Source organism: Leucoraja erinacea, chromosome 5, assembly GCF_028641065.1.
Source record: "Leucoraja erinacea ecotype New England chromosome 5, Leri_hhj_1, whole genome shotgun sequence".
Lineage (NCBI taxonomy): Eukaryota > Metazoa > Chordata > Chondrichthyes > Rajiformes > Rajidae > Leucoraja > Leucoraja erinaceus.
In genome coordinates, this window is record NC_073381.1 from 89760693 (window position 1) to 89776367 (window position 15675).

General features: G+C 46.5%; 1 protein-coding gene across 2 annotated transcripts in view; it reads right to left on the reverse strand.

Annotated features, from left to right (window-relative positions):
• The window catches only part of LOC129697533 (myomesin-2-like), a 130220-nt gene extending 118686 nt beyond the window's left edge, over positions 1-11534 (reverse strand). For both annotated transcript variants that reach the window (XM_055636187.1, XM_055636186.1), the window contains exon 1: positions 11409-11534. The gene's annotated coding sequence lies outside the window, so the exon portion shown is untranslated. The remainder of the gene's footprint in view (positions 1-11408) is intronic.
• Positions 11535-15675: the final 4141 nt, after the last annotated feature.

Consider the following 15675-nt stretch of genomic DNA (forward strand, 5'->3'; position numbering starts at 1 on the left):
ACTCCTGCACTGTGTGTTTTAGGGTTTCACAGGAAAACCCAAAACAGGCAGCAAATGGCGAGAAACTCTGGGATTCTATGCAACCTTGATAACCTTCCAGGAATTTACATAGCAATTTATTGAATGAAACCCTGATGCAAGGAAAAGGAGACAGTGAACAATAAGCAGAAAGAAAACAGCACTGCAGAAATAAAGCCTAGCAAGAGATGCAACTCAAGATGAAATATTAAGCTTGTAACATTCCAGCTTAACAATAGGTATAAACAAAACCCTTTTAACATAAGCTGTCAAGAGAGCTAATGCAATTCGATCATTTCTCATCTTTTTCCTGGAAACATGGAAATAAAAATAGAAGAAAATATTAGAAAAAAAAATGAAGATTTGAGATGATTTCCCCTTTAGTGTATTTTAGTATACATAATCGATATGATTAAAATTTGCAGAATTATCTTTCCCGCTCAACCCCATTCTCCTGCCTTCTCCCCATAACCCTGGCACCCTTATTGATCAAGAACCAGTCAATCACCACTTAAAAAACGGCAGCTTTAAAAATAGAGGGCAATATATGCAACAAACACCCCTTCCCTCCATTTAGTTTGGAGATATAGGGAGGTTTCACGGCAGTCGGATCACGACCCATGACCCGTGCTGTTGCTACGCTACGCCAACTGGAGTACACGCGATGAACTGCAGGTAGGCACTGACCATTGTTTCCAGCGTAGCGGGCCCGTTAAAAACACCGAAATGGCCATTTTATGCGCTGTAAATTATTATGGAAATCGGGATAAGCGTGAGAGACATTTAGCCAACTTCAGAATTCCAAAAGTGAGGGGAAATGACGGTAGATAGAAGCGAGAGCTGAAGGGACAACAACAGCCAGAGTGCTTGGCGAACATTGACCGTTTGCTCACTGCATTTCATCAACTAATGCAATATTTGTGTTTTTTCTTGATTCCTTTGGCATATAAAAAGTTTCAGAAGTGATAAATCTGGCTGTAAATTTTTTAAATCGCCCATGGTTCTCAAGTGGGATTTAACATACAAAATGAAAATGCATCTGAGGAAACATTTACAGCCAGATTTATCACTTCTGAGACTTTTTAAGATACAAAAGAAATCAGAAAAACACAAATAATGCCTTACTTGATGAAATGCAGTGAGCAAACGTGATAATTCCCAATATTTTCAATTCCGATATCTGCACGGCCAATGTTTACCAAGCACTTTAGCTGTTGTTGTCCCTTCAGCTCTCGCTTCTCTTTACCTTCATTTTGCTTCACATTTGGAATTCTGAAGTTGGGTACATGTCTCTCACAATTTTTTACAGCGCAAAAATTCAACATTTTGGCAGTTTTTAACAGGTAGGAAAGTACCCGTTTCTTGCATTAATAACATATACCGGAAGTTACGGATGTCCTCCAGATGGATTGAGCGGCTCCGTGCATCAAGCCCTATGACCCAGTGACCTTATGTGCAACCCCCCTATAGCGTGGAAACAGGTCCTTCGGCCCAACGGGTCCGCGCTGACCATTGATCCCCGCAAAATGATACTATCCTACACCCACTAGGGACAATTTTTACATTTACCAAGCCAATTAAGCTACAAACCTGTATGTCTTTGGAGTGTGGGAGGTCATGAGGAGAATGTACAAACTCCATACCACTGCGCCATCATTGATAATTCAGAATCAACAATTTTCCAGACAAGGAACTGCAGATGTGGGAACCGCGAGCAAAACACAAAGTGCTGGAGCAACTCAGCGGGTCAGGCAACATCTCTGGAGGACATGGATTGGTGAGGTTTTGGGTCAGGACCCTTCTTCAGGCAACTCGGTTGCAATAATTTCCCCCGCTAGTATATAAAAAACCATTGTAGGTGACAACACAACATGAAAATTAACTTGTCATGATCTTTGCATCAAAACAAGAAACCATGGTGAGCATTCAGCAAATCAGATAACATCTGCTGAGCGAGTAACAACGTTTTGTTTGGGGTTGATGGTCTTTCATCAGAGCTGGGGGAATAAGAAATTAAAAGAGATTTAATTGTTTGTGTGCGAGAGAGACCGATCAAAATGGAAGGCTGATTATAGGGCAAGACAAAGCAGCATGCTTTAGGTACTCAGCAGGACTGGCAACATCTCTGTAGAACATGGGTAGTAGACGTTTCAGGTGGGGACCCTTGCCAGGACAAGAGGGTTTGAACTATAGGGAGAGGTTGAGTAGGCTGGGTCTCTATTCCTTAGAGTGCAGGTGGATGAGGGGTGAACTTATTAAGGTGAATAAAATCACGAGAGGAATAGATTGGGGAGATGCACAGAGTCTTTTGCCCAGAGAGGGCAAATGGAGGACCAGAGGACATAGTTTTAATGTGAGGGGGAAAAGATTTAATAGGAATCTGAGGGGTAACTTTTTCCACACAAAGGGTGATGGGTGTATGGAACTAGCTGCCAGAGGAGGTAGTTGAGGCAGGGACTATTCCAACGTTTAAGCAACAGTTAGACAGGTACATGGATAGGTCAGGTTTAGAGGGATATGGTCCAAACGCAAGCAGGTGGGACGGTGTGGGTCGAAGGATCCGTTTCCACGCTGCAAGACTCGATGACTACCCTTCTTCGGACTGAACTGTCCAGGAGCGCCGCCTATTCACATTCTCCACAGATGCAGTCTGACTCGCAGAGTTACTCCAGCACTTTGTGGTGGGGTGGAAGGTAGGTCTTTATTTTGCGGTGGGGTGGAATGTAGGTGGGAGAACAGGAGCAGCCAGTGTTGGCAGTGGTAGAGGGCATACACTGGACTTTCCCCATTGCTACCACTCGCGGCGACTCCGTTGTCAAATATAACCCTCTTCAGAAATGAGCATTTTCCATTCTACTTTGGGTAGTGGTTTTGTTTTAAATAATTTTGTGAAGATTTCAAATATTTCGTTCCAGAATTTTTGGATTTTTATACAGAAAACAAAAGAGTGCGCTATGTTAGCTTCTTGTAACTGACATTTATCACAAATGGGTGAGACATTGGGGAAAAGTTTATTTATTTTAGTTTTTGAATAATATAGTCTATGTCATGTTTTATATTGGATTAGAGTATGTCGTACATTGATCGAGCATTTATGCACATATAATAAGTGTTTATCCCAGCTCTCTTTTGAAATTTTTATAGCTAGTTCTTGTTCCCAGTCTCTTCTAATATTATCTGTTGTAGGTATTTCTATATTCAATATAATATTATATAAGTATGATATTAGATTTGCCGATTCAGCCTTTATTTTCATGGCTTCATCTAATAAGTCTGGGGGCATATTATAATATTCTTTTGTATATTTTTTCAGATAATCACGGATTTGAAGATATTTAAAATATAGATTATTTTTCAAGTTATATTTCAGTTGTAATTGTTGAAATGGTAATAATTTCCCTAATTCATACAAGTCTCCGAGCGTTTTGATTCCCGTTCTTTCCCATTGTGTAAATGATTTATCTATAATTGAGGGTTTAAACGAAGGGTTATTGGCTATTGGCATTAGCAGAGATAGATTTCTTAATTTTAAGTTCTGTTTTATTTGTTTCCAAGTTCTAATTGTACTATGTATCATTGGATTTTTATTATACCGTTTGTTATTCAAATTCGTTGGTGAGAGGAGAGTCGCTCCTGTATTACCAGGAGCACAGTCCTCTCTCTCCATTACAATCCAGTCCACCTGCTGGGCAGAGTTGTCCAGCAGGTGAATCATATTTTTAATATTTACCGCTATGGATCATTTTTGGAATATCGGAATGTAACCCAGAATTAAATATGTTTCAAAAGAACTTACTTAATTATGGGCTAATAATGGGAAAAAAGCTTATACTTAAATTTTGGAAAAATGCTCCAATACCAACAACAAAAATGTGGATTTCAAACATGTTCGAAACACTACACTTGGAAGAGATGAGACTCCTCCTAGGCAGGCAAAGCAGATCACTTCCAAAAGACGTGGTCTGCATTTATGGAACTATTACAAGCATAAGGTGCAATAATAAGTTAAAACATAAAGGCTACCAGGACCTGGTAATGGGGGGTATAAAATAAATTTTGTAATAAAAACACGGTTGGTATATCCTTTTTTGCGGAGTTTTGTGTTACAATAGAGCGATTGATTTTCCTTTCTTCTTTTTTTTCTTTTCTTTCTAGGGTCTTATTTCTTTTCTTTACTTCCTTCTCTAATTCCTTCCCTAAGGGGTTCTCTTCTCCCAACACTTTCCTGCACCTTCACGATTCTTGCTTACTTTCCTTACTTCTTTTATTTCTATCTTTTTTAAAGCTCAAAAAATGAAGTGGTACAACATAATGTAATAAGATATATGCGATGTATTAATGTGATTTACTGTACTGCTAATAAAAATAAAAATAAAAAAAGAAATGAGCATTTTCTACAAGAACACGCCCTGACCTAGACGCGTGAATCTAGATTCCTTCTACAAGGTCTTTCTCCGCTCGGTTCGCAGCCTTGTTCACTCTTACCCTGCCTGCCACACTGCCCATTGCAGTCTAGTTGTAAATAAAAATTACAGCGCGAGGTCACTGAAGATTCAACAGTTTAGAAAACGGTGAGGGGTGACACGGCGGTGGAGTTGCTGCCTCACAGCGCTAGAGACCCGGGTTCAATCCCGACTACGGCTGCTGTCTGCATGGAGTTTGCATGTTATCCCTGTGACCACGTGGGCTTCCTCTCGCATCCCAACAACGTGTGGGTTTGTAGGTTGAATGGCTTCTGTAAAATTGTCCCTAGTGTAGGGAGTGGATGAGAAAGTGGAATAACATAGAACTGTTGCGAACAGGCGATTTCGGCATGGACTTAGTGGGCCGAAGGGCCAGTTGCCATGCTGTAGCTCTAAAAAAAAAAAAGGCATTTTGCTGCAAATACTCCCATGAGGTTGTTAGAGACAAGGCGAGAGAACTCGCAAATGGATACAGGAAAGTTCAGAATACATCAGAACTACACAGCGAACTTCATATTAAAATGTCTGAAGGGTTCAACTAGATCTCCATGGATGCTGCCTGACCCGCTGAGGTACAAAAATACATGAAAGTACTGGAGTAAGCCAGCATCTGCAGTTCCTAGTGCTCTCTCTCTCTCTGTGTATATATATGTATATATATATATATATATATGTATATATATGTGTATATATATATATATATATGTGTATATATATATATATATATATATATATATATATATATATATGTCACCATTGGCAATTCCCACCCGCGCCTTGTAGATTCACTGAATCCCCGAGACCGGCCTTCATCCTGCGGTGGAGTTAGTCGGCTCCTCAATTGTCAACCGACTGAAGGCACTGCAAGCGTGGATTGAATTGACGCAAGGGGAACGTGCAAACTCCACACAGACAGCTCACGAGGTCATGATGGAACCCAGGTCTCTGGCGCAATGAAGTAGCAGCTCTACCAGCTGTGCCGCCCCGAGATCCAACTTTCCAAACTTCGGGCAATAACAAAGTCTTTGCAGTTAATGAAACATTAGTTTTCCACTGATAAAGGACCAGCTAGTTTGTGGGGAACATCAGCTCGCACCAGAATGACAAATACCCCCCCCCCCCCAAAAAAAATACTTTCAGTCTGAGGACGGGTTCGACCCGAAACTTCACCTATTCCGTTTCTCCACAGATGCGGCCTGACCCGCTGAGTTACTCCAGCTTTTTGTGATTGTCTTAGCAGAATGACAATCTTTGGGGACAATGCCACCGGCCGTTTTGGAAGCAAATGCCGTTTCCCTCCATAGATGCTGCCTGGCCCACTGAGTTCCTCCAACACTTCGGCTTTTGCTCAAGATTCCAGCATCTGCAGTTCCTTTTGACTCCCCTCTTAACTTTTGCGGGCCGGCCTGAGGCTCCGGGCTATGAAAGCCTCCCGCACCAAATGCAGCACCGTGGAGCAAAGATCCTATAGCGAGCTCAAGACAACTCCACGCAGGTTGAAGACAACTCCCAACGCCCTCTCTCTACTCGAGTCATCCATCTACCCCCCCTCCCCAACTCCCAAACCAACACCGCCCACCCCCCACTCGCTCTCCCCCCAACCCCCACACTCACCCCCCACCACTCACTCACTACTACTCACCCCCCCCCACTCACTACTCGCCCCCCCCACACTCACCCCCCCACTCACTACTCACCCCCCCCCACTCACTACTCACCCCCCCCCCCACTCACTACTCACCCCCCCCCCACACCACCCCCCCACACTCACCCCCACTCTCAGTACTCACCCCCCACACTCACACCCCCCCCACACTCACACCACCCCACTCTCAGTACTCACCCCCCCACTCACTCACTACTCACCCTCCCCCCCCCAGCTCCCAGGATGGTCCGCAGGGATTAACCCGAGCACTTTCTTCTCACCAGTTACCTCTGTCTTCGCACGCAGTGTTTTATTCTTAGACGGGGTTACATTGGAGACACCAAAAACGGTGATAGTTTTGCTCAAGATAAACCCCAGTGCGTGCTCTTTCTCTTCCACTCCCACTCTGCGCAAACACACGTGGTCCCAGCTGCCTCCAACCAAACCACTTTAACCACAGGGCGAGTGATCGTGGACAATCAGCCCAGGTGTCCGGGATTGTGCAGATTAATCTAATCAACGCTCGTCTGCAAATCCCACGGCAGCGGCAGCGGCAGCAGCACCACGCACACATTGCAATGCAAATCTAGACCAATAATAGTCATGCAGCACGGGAAAAGGCCCTTCGGCCCAACTCGTCCATTTCTACCCAGATGCCCCCTCTAAACTACTCCCATTTCCCCATGTTTATCCCACGTCGCTCTAAACCTTTCCTATTCATGAATCTGCTTAAGTGGCTTTTGAACAGTCTGAAGAAGGGTCTCCAAACAATACGTCACCTACCCCTCTTCTCCAGGGAAGCCGCCTGACCCAGCATTCTGTGTCTATCTTTGGTGTAAACCAGTGTTTGCAGCTCCCTGCACAATTCTTATTTCGTTAGCTGGTTTATTGTCGCGCATATTGAGCTATATAGTCAAAGGCTTTTGTCCAGGTGTCATTTATAACTCTTAGACTGGTACATGGATAGAAAAGGTTTGGAGTTTAGTTTACTTCAGCTTAGTTGAGTTTATTGTCATGTGTACCAAGGTACAGTGAAAAGCTTTTGTTGCGCGCACCCCTGTCATGGGGCAGGCAAAGTCAAGTGGAACTGGCTTAGTTAGGCAACTTGGTCAGCAAGTTGGGCAGAAGATAGACGTAAAATGCTGGAGTAACTCAGTGGGACAGGCGGCATCACTGGAGAGAAGGGATGGGTGACGTCTCGGGTCGAGACCCTTCTTCTGACTGGTGTCTCGACCCGAAACGTCACCCATTCCTTCTCTCCAGAGATGCCGCCTGACCCGCTGAGTTACTCCAGCATTTTGTGTCTATCTTTGGTTTAAACCATCATCTGCGGTTCCTGCCTACACATATTTGGGCGGTGGAGTCTGTGTCCATACTGTACAGCTTCCCTTACTTCATATTTGCATGTTCTACTAATTAATAGGGGTTGCGCTGTTTATGTCTGCTGAGAGTCGGTGTAGATAGACCCAAAGTGCTGGAGCAACTCAGCTGGTGTGGGTGTATCCGTCTGAGGATTCCCTCATCTACCAGTTTGGATTATACATTCTCAGAGCCAGTGCATCATCCATCCTTGGGCAACGGCAGAGTTGCTGCGATTCTGACTCCGGGTGCTGTCTGCACGGAGTTTGTACTTTCTCCCTGTGACTGCGTGGGGTTTCTCCGGGAGCTCCGGTTTTCCTCCCACATTCCAAAGACGTGCAGGTCTACAGGTTCATTGGCTGCGGTACAATTGTAAACTATCCCGAGTGTGCGAAGGATAGTGTTAGTGTGCGGGGGTCGCTGGTCGGCGCGGACTCGGTTGGCCAAAAGGCCAGAGGAATGTATCAAAGAAAATCAAAAATAAGCACCAAGAAAATGGAAAATTTACTCGGAGGTAGGAAGGCGGTTTCGAAGCAGCTTGGAAACAAGCCCTTCTGCTCACCGTGTCCGCGCTGACCAGCGATCACCTGTCCTACACACAAGTGACAATTTACAATTAATCTACAAACTTGTACGTCTTTGGAGTGTGGGAGAAAACCGGAGCTCCCGGAGAAAACCCACGTGGTCACGGGAAGAACGTACAAACTCCGTAGAGACAGTACCCGTAGTCGGGATCGAACTCAGATTTCTGGCGCTGTGAGGCAGTAACTCTACCGCTGCGCCACAGTGCCGCCCATTCTTGGAAGTTGCCTTTCTGGGGCTTTCTAGTTGTACAGCACAGCATTCCATTCTCTTTCTTAAGGCTATTGACACCATTTGGGATACAGAATCCAGAACATGTCTCATCCTGCTCCACTCTAGGTCGGGAGATAATATTGGAGGGCTACGAGGCAAGGATTGCGAATGTTATGGACCAAATGTGGGTGAAAGGAACAAATATAGAGAAGTATGAAGGTTGACACGGACACAGTGGTTCAATATGATTGCAACTCCATGACTATAATGGCCAAGGCAGGAAGAACAATCATTATCTCCCAAGCAAATTGATAGCCCCTGGGACTACTCATCACGCCCAAAGCCCCAAAACAACAGGCCAGTCTTCATCTGTAATGGCCGGGGTGGGAGATTGCAACCTTCATGTGGTCCACCTTGTTCCAACTAAATGCAATCAAGACGACGTGCACAAACAAGATCAAATAGAACAAGTTGACCTACACACTAATAGGAACAACGTAATTCCTGCTCAGGGATCTCCGCTTAGGCTGTGCACGCCATATGCAAGAAGACGTGTAATGACCAATGTGGATGTGTGCCGGTGCATCTCACCCACACCCACTGAACACATCACTGACCCAAACATCTCTTCCAGGTGTACAACGACCATAACTTCATGTCCACACACACAGCTTTAGCTCCATCACAACTCAAGTACAAGCAATGACACCCCTCAGTCCAAAATACACGAGTCCTACCGGTTTATATAACAGTTTTTAACATAATTTAACATTATATATACACCTAAAACAAAAGGTATATATATATATTTTAAATGATTATTAACATTTTAAAACAATTGTTAACAATTAACATTTTGTTTAAACTATTTGCTTTATATATTAGTTTTTAAACACAATAGTTTATTTTAAAAATTGTTGATAATTGTTATATAAATAGACTTGGGGGAAATTATTTTGGTCTTTGCACCATTATTGTTTTTATATATATAATAGGTTTTTAATTGTTTTAATGGTTATTAATTGTTATATATGTTATAGTGTATATATAACAATAATAATGCAAAGACAAAATCAATGCCCCCCAGATGCTGGTTAATACCAAAGATACACACAAAATGCTGGAGTAACTCAGCGGGTCACGCAACATCTCTGGAGAAAATGATAGGGGACTTTCCGAGTGGGGAAAAAGTCTGAAAAAGGGTCCCGACCCAAAACGTCATCTATTCTATTTTCTCCACAGATGCTGCCTGACCCGCTGAGTTACTCCAGTACTTTGGGTCTGTTTCCCACGTCTATGTAGTTGGGATGAGACGGAAGCAATGTGAACGTTTTCCACCAATACTGGAAGGGGTGAACTGAGGAAGGGGCTGTTTTTACACAATTTTATACACAGCGAGGTGAACGGGAGCGTTCATGGTAGCGGCGTAGCCCGAAATATACACAGATATTAACACCAGCTGGTGTGAATGATTGGAGACCCAGAACTACAGTTTAACACCCACCCCTCTCCCACTCCTGCCGCTCCCAAATACCAAACACTAATAGGAACAACGTAATCCCTGCTCAGGGACCTCCGCCAAAACATCCTTCAATTCTATAACAACAGAAGATAGACACAAAATGCTGGAGTAACTCAGCGGGTCAGGCAGCATCTCTGGAGAAAAACAGTGATGGGTGACGTTTCGGGTCGGAATGCCTTCTGCAGGGTCTCGTCCAGAAACGTCACTTATTGCTTATTTCCAGAGATGCTGCCTGACCCGCTGAGTTACTCCAGCTTTTTGTGCCTATCTTCTACCGATCAGTTAGTTCCCTGTTTCTCGCGGTTCCAAGCCCACACCACCTCTTGTGTGGCGCCGTCAGCCGAACTCAGTCGCCCTACTTTGCCCCGGGTTTGGTACTTGGGGCTCCGATTCGCCCCCCATCCCCGCCCCCCGATGCCGCAGTGTCTCGGCTCATGGGCAAGAGGCAAGACGGAGTGCCTTCAAATATTATTTTTAGCCAACCGCGACAAGCACTCGGAATTCGGAGCAGCTTCTTGATTAGATCTACTGGGAGAACTCGTACACGTTGTCAACGTCAAAGTCAAGTGTGTGTTGCATGTAAGGGACGTTGCAACAGGTCCAAGTGCATTTCTAACAGAGCAATGTGTCATTAATTCAAACCGCTAACCTGGCAACACATTAAACAGGGGGGGGGGGGGGGTGGTGGTGGTGGTGGCAGGGTCAGATAACTAATCGATGCTAACTGCCACAGGCTCGGATTTAGAGTCAAAGAGTCATATAATGTGGAAACAGGCCCTTCGGCCCAACTTGCTCATACTGACCAACATGTCTCATCTACAGCAGTCCCACCTGCCTGCGTTTGGCCCATATCCCCCTAAAGCTGTCCTATCCATCTATCCGTGCAAATGTTTCTTAAACGTTGTGATAGTCCCTGCCTCAACCACCTCCCCCGGCAGCTCGTTCCATGCACCCATTAATCTCTATGAAAGAAGCGACGTCTTGTAGCGGGGGCGCTGCCGAGATACCCAGTGCCTTCGGGACGGAGGGAGGCGAAAGAGGTGCGGAAGCTTCTCCCAAACCTTGCTCTCCTCCGCTTCGGGTTGCCCGCGATATCACCGACCTTCCCTCGCCGCTCGCGAAAGTAAAGACTCACCAAAATATGTGGAGGAGGGAGAGGGGAGAAAAAAGTGGAAAGATGCAGGTCGCGAGATCGATCCGTCGGCTCGGCCGCGATGGTCTCCGGCTGACAAAAACAGAAATTAGACTGGGTGTCGGAATGCCCGTTCAGCTAGCGCTCCCTTTTAAGGCGAGGAGCGCCGTTATATATAGAAGCGCCGCTCGTCTTACGCCGGGTCGGTACAATATTCGGATCCGTATTTCCCCACTAAATACAATACAGACCCACTACATTAATATGTTGTAGAGTTAGGCGGCCAGCTTTCAAACACAGGTACATATTGCTACACTTGATCCAGCCTCTCTAACATTGTGCATTGAATGTAAAAAGCGACCTGCATCCCGGGCTAATCATTTAGCGCTCGCTTCCCATCTCCCACCTTAGTTTAGCTCAGCTGGATATTTCTTGACCCCCGGGGGAGGGGAGGGGGGGTCACCTCTTAATCACCTTTAATTTGCCCGGAGGGCTCTCGGAGTTCTCAGTAACGACGTCAATGTTTGTAGAACACCCCACAGCCTTGATCCATTTCCCTGCCAACACCTCCGGCTGGGAAATAGAGCTGTTTCGAAGCTGACTTTGTACCGAGGGTTATTTGGTCAAATACTAAAGGGACAGAGATGTTGTTTTTGGTACGCATGTCCTCTTTATGGACAGTCTGTGTACGGTGGGGGGGGGGGGGGGGGGGGGGGGGGGGAGGAGAAAGGTGCTGAGTGAGCCGATGTTAAATAAAGTAAGGAACAGTGGCGATCATCTTACACGCGCGATCCGGTTTCCCAAGGAACATGGCCAAGACGTCAGAGGCAGGCCTGGGCGCTGCTTTAAGCCCCACAACTGCCTCAAGGCGCCCTCCCCCGTTGCTCTGGGCGCAGAAACCCTCCCTCCTCTACCAGTCACCCGCCCTGGGCATCTACCAAGCTTCAGCGCTCCATTAACTGTCCACAAAGCCGCCCAGCGCCACTGCTACGCTTTTGCCCTTGTGGCAAGCATTGTAATCAACAAGGGACAATTGGGAGGAAGGGACTGTAGATGCTGGTTAATACTGAAGACAGGCACAGAGTGGGCCGTTGAGTCATACAGCGTGGAAACAGGCCCTTCGGCCCAACTTGCCTATGTTGACCAACATGTCCCATCTACAGTAGTCCCACCTGCCTATATTTGGTCCATATCCCTCTAAACCTACCCCATCCATCTACATGTCCAAATGTTTCTTAAACGTTGCCATAGTCCCTGCCTCAACTACCTCATCCGGCAGGTCGATCCATACACCCACCGACCTCCTTCTTATCTTCTCCCCTCATCTTAAACCTATATCTATCTGCTTCTTGGTTCCCCTATTCTGGGCAAGAGACTCTGTGCGTCTACCTGACTTATTCCTCTCATGATCTTGTATAATGGAGTAACTCCGTGCTGGAGTAACTAAACGAGTCAGGCAGTATCTATGGAGAGAAGGGATGGGTGGCGTTTCGGGTCGAGCCCCTTCATCAGACTGAGAGTCGGGGGAGAGGGAAACTAGAGGTGTGAAATGGTATAAAAAAACAAATGAATGAAAGATATGCAAAAGGGAAGATCAAAGCCGGCAACGAGGACCAGAGAAAGATGGAGCCCACAATGGTGCATTGTTGGCTATGGAGAAGATAGGACGAGTGGATACAAAGAGTGACGCAAGGCGCCAGTGAAACGAGATGAACGACTAGGGTGGGGAAGCTCAGTCTGAAGATGAGCAGCGCAGTGACACAGCTGGTGGAGTTGCTGCCTCACAGCACCAGAGTCCCGGGTTCGATCCTGACCTCGGATGCTGTCTGTGCTAAGTTTGCATGTTCACCCTGTGATCAGGTTTCCTCCCACGTCCCAAAGATGTACGGGTTTGTAGTTTGATTGGCCCTCTGTAAATTGCCCCTGGTGTGGTGGAAGTGGACGTGAACGTGGTTCTAACATAGATCCTGTGTGAACGGGTGATCGATGGTAGGCGTGAATAAGTGGGCCGAAGGGCCGGTTTCTATGCTGTATCTCTAAACCGAAAGGAACCTGAAACATCGCCCATCTATTTCCCTCCACGGATGCGTCCTGACCAGCTGAGTTCCTCCAGCACATTGCGTTTTGGATTATATTCAATGAGTTTTGTAACTTTGGCTGAAACAATGGATTTTAAATAAAGCTTTCTCCCCCTTACTGCAACCAGTGTGAAGAAGGGTCTCAGCCCGAAACGTGGTCGGTCTATTTCCCTCCACAGGTGCTGCCTGTTCCACTGAGTTACTCTAACATTACAGTATGTTTGTATTTTGTAAACCAGCGTCTGCAGTTGCTTGCGTCTAGATTTTAAATAGATCTAGGGCAGAATACGTTTTTAAGTTTTAAGTGTTTGTAGTTGCGTTCGATTATTCTCAGAGTGCGTCAAGCAGTGAATCAAATCTGCATGTGTGATATGCCTGGATCCCTTCATCGGCTTGTACCACCATCGGGTCGGCACTGTTCTTCAGACTGGCTAGAAGCAAGTTTGAGAAAGGGTCTGGACCATCCATGTTCTCCAGAGATGCTGCCTGACCCGTTGAGTTCGTCCGACACTTTGTGTCCCTTTTCTCTGGTTTTATTTGTTTACTTTAGACAACGGCTGATGTATTCTCCACTACACAGAAAGTCTCGAGTGTGCCGCTCTCCAATGTGCTGCGGCGGGTACACACATACCATCCCCACGACACAGCCCAGACCATCACGCAAAGCAACCTCCCATCCATTGACTCCATCCACACGTCACTTCTTCAGGGGTTGGACAGGCTAGATGCAGGAAGATTGTTCCCGATGTTGGGGAAGTCCAGAACACGGGGTCACAGTTTAAGGATAAGAGGGAAATATTTTAGGACCGAGATGAGAAAAACATTTTTCACACAGAAAGTGGTGAATCTGTGGAATTCTCTGCCACAGAAGGTAGTTGAGGCCATTTCATTGGCTATATTTAAGAGGGAGTTAGATGTGGCCCTTGTGGCAAAAGGGATCAGGGGGTATGGAGAGAAGGCAGGTACAGGATACTGAGTTGCATGATCAGCCATGATCATATTGAATGGCGGTGCAGGCTCGAAGGGCCGAATGGCCTACTCCTGCACCTATTTTCCATGTTTCTATGTTTCACGCTGCCTCGACAAAGCCAGCAGGATAATCAAGGACCAGTCTCACACCTATCACTCCCTCTTCTCCCCTCTCCTAAGAGAGACGTACAGAAGTGTGAAAGTTTATTTCCAGCTCTTATCAGGCAACTGGACCCTCTTAATGTCAGCTAGAGAGCGGCCCTGACCTCCCATCGACCTTGTTGGAGACATCCAAACTAATTGGACTTCATTTGACTTGAATCTTGCACTAAGTATTGTCCCCTAGATCTATAACCTGTACAGCAAGGACGGCTCGCTTGTAATCATGTGTGGCCTTTTCGTTGACTGGGTAGCAGGCAAACAACATCTTTTCACTGTGCCTCAGTACACATGACAATATAAACTAAAGTAAGGGACTGGTCGCTGGAATCGGTAGGAACAAAAAGGAGAGCAGCTGGAGGAACTCAGCAAGTCAGGCAGCATCTGTGCAGGGCAATGGGCAGACGATGTCCAATCGAGATGAAGGGCATCGACCCAGAATCTTATTACTATAAACTTTACTTACAGCGTGGAAACAGGTCCGTCGGCCCACGTAGTCCGCGCCGACCAGCGCTCAGCCCTCACACTAGTACTAGTCTACACATTAGGGGCAATATACAGTGTACAGAAGCCAATTAAACTGCAAACCTGCTCGTTGTTGGAGTGTGGGAGTGAACCAGAGCGCCCAGAGAGAGTCCACGTGGTCACAGGGAGAAGGTACAAGCTTCATACACAGCACCCGTAGTCAGGATTGCTGTCAGACAGCAACTCTACCGCTGCGCCACAGTGCTGCCCCTTCCATTTCTCTCCAAAGATGCTGCCTGACTTGCTAAATAGTCCTTCCATAAGCTAGGATACTGTCCCGTTCACCTCTTCCCCATTGGTATATGGGCCACAATAAACTAAGTTGTGGCACGGTGGAGTTGCTGCCTCACAGCTCCAGAGACCCAGGTTCGATGCTGAATATGGGTGCTGTCTGTGCAGAGTTTGTGTGTTCTCCCCGTGGCCTTGGTGGGGTTTCTCCGGGATCTCCGGCTCCCTCCCACACTCTAAAGACGTACAGGATTGTAGGCTAATTGGCTTGGTATCATTGTAAATCGTCCCTAGTTTTGTGTCCCTGCATGATAGTGTTAATGTGTGGGGAACACTGGCTGGTGCCGACTCGGAGGACCGAAGGGCCTGTTTCTGCACTGTATCTCTAAACTAAAACTAAGCAGTTTATCCAGCTCTGCGGTGACAATACCAGTCCTTGTATAAGGCGTATTCCTTTGTTCCATGCCATGGCCCCCCCTCAGCCATGGCCAACAGGTCTCCGAACGCATCTGTTCCACCTCACACATGTCTATTCGTACCCTGGGATCGTGGGTCAGCATGCCTGGATCAAGATGGGGGTGGAGTGGGCCGCTGGAGGCCCTGCAGCAGCCCGGGGTTGAATTAGATCAGGCACCCTCTACAAGTGGCCAAGCTCACAGTTCGGGCGCGGCCTGCAGAGCAGCAGTGGATGGTGGACATCATGGCATGGCCAAGTTGGCCCATGCAACGCCAACCCAGTACCGCTGACATTTAGGGTCAAGTTAAGACTCTTAACATTTGGA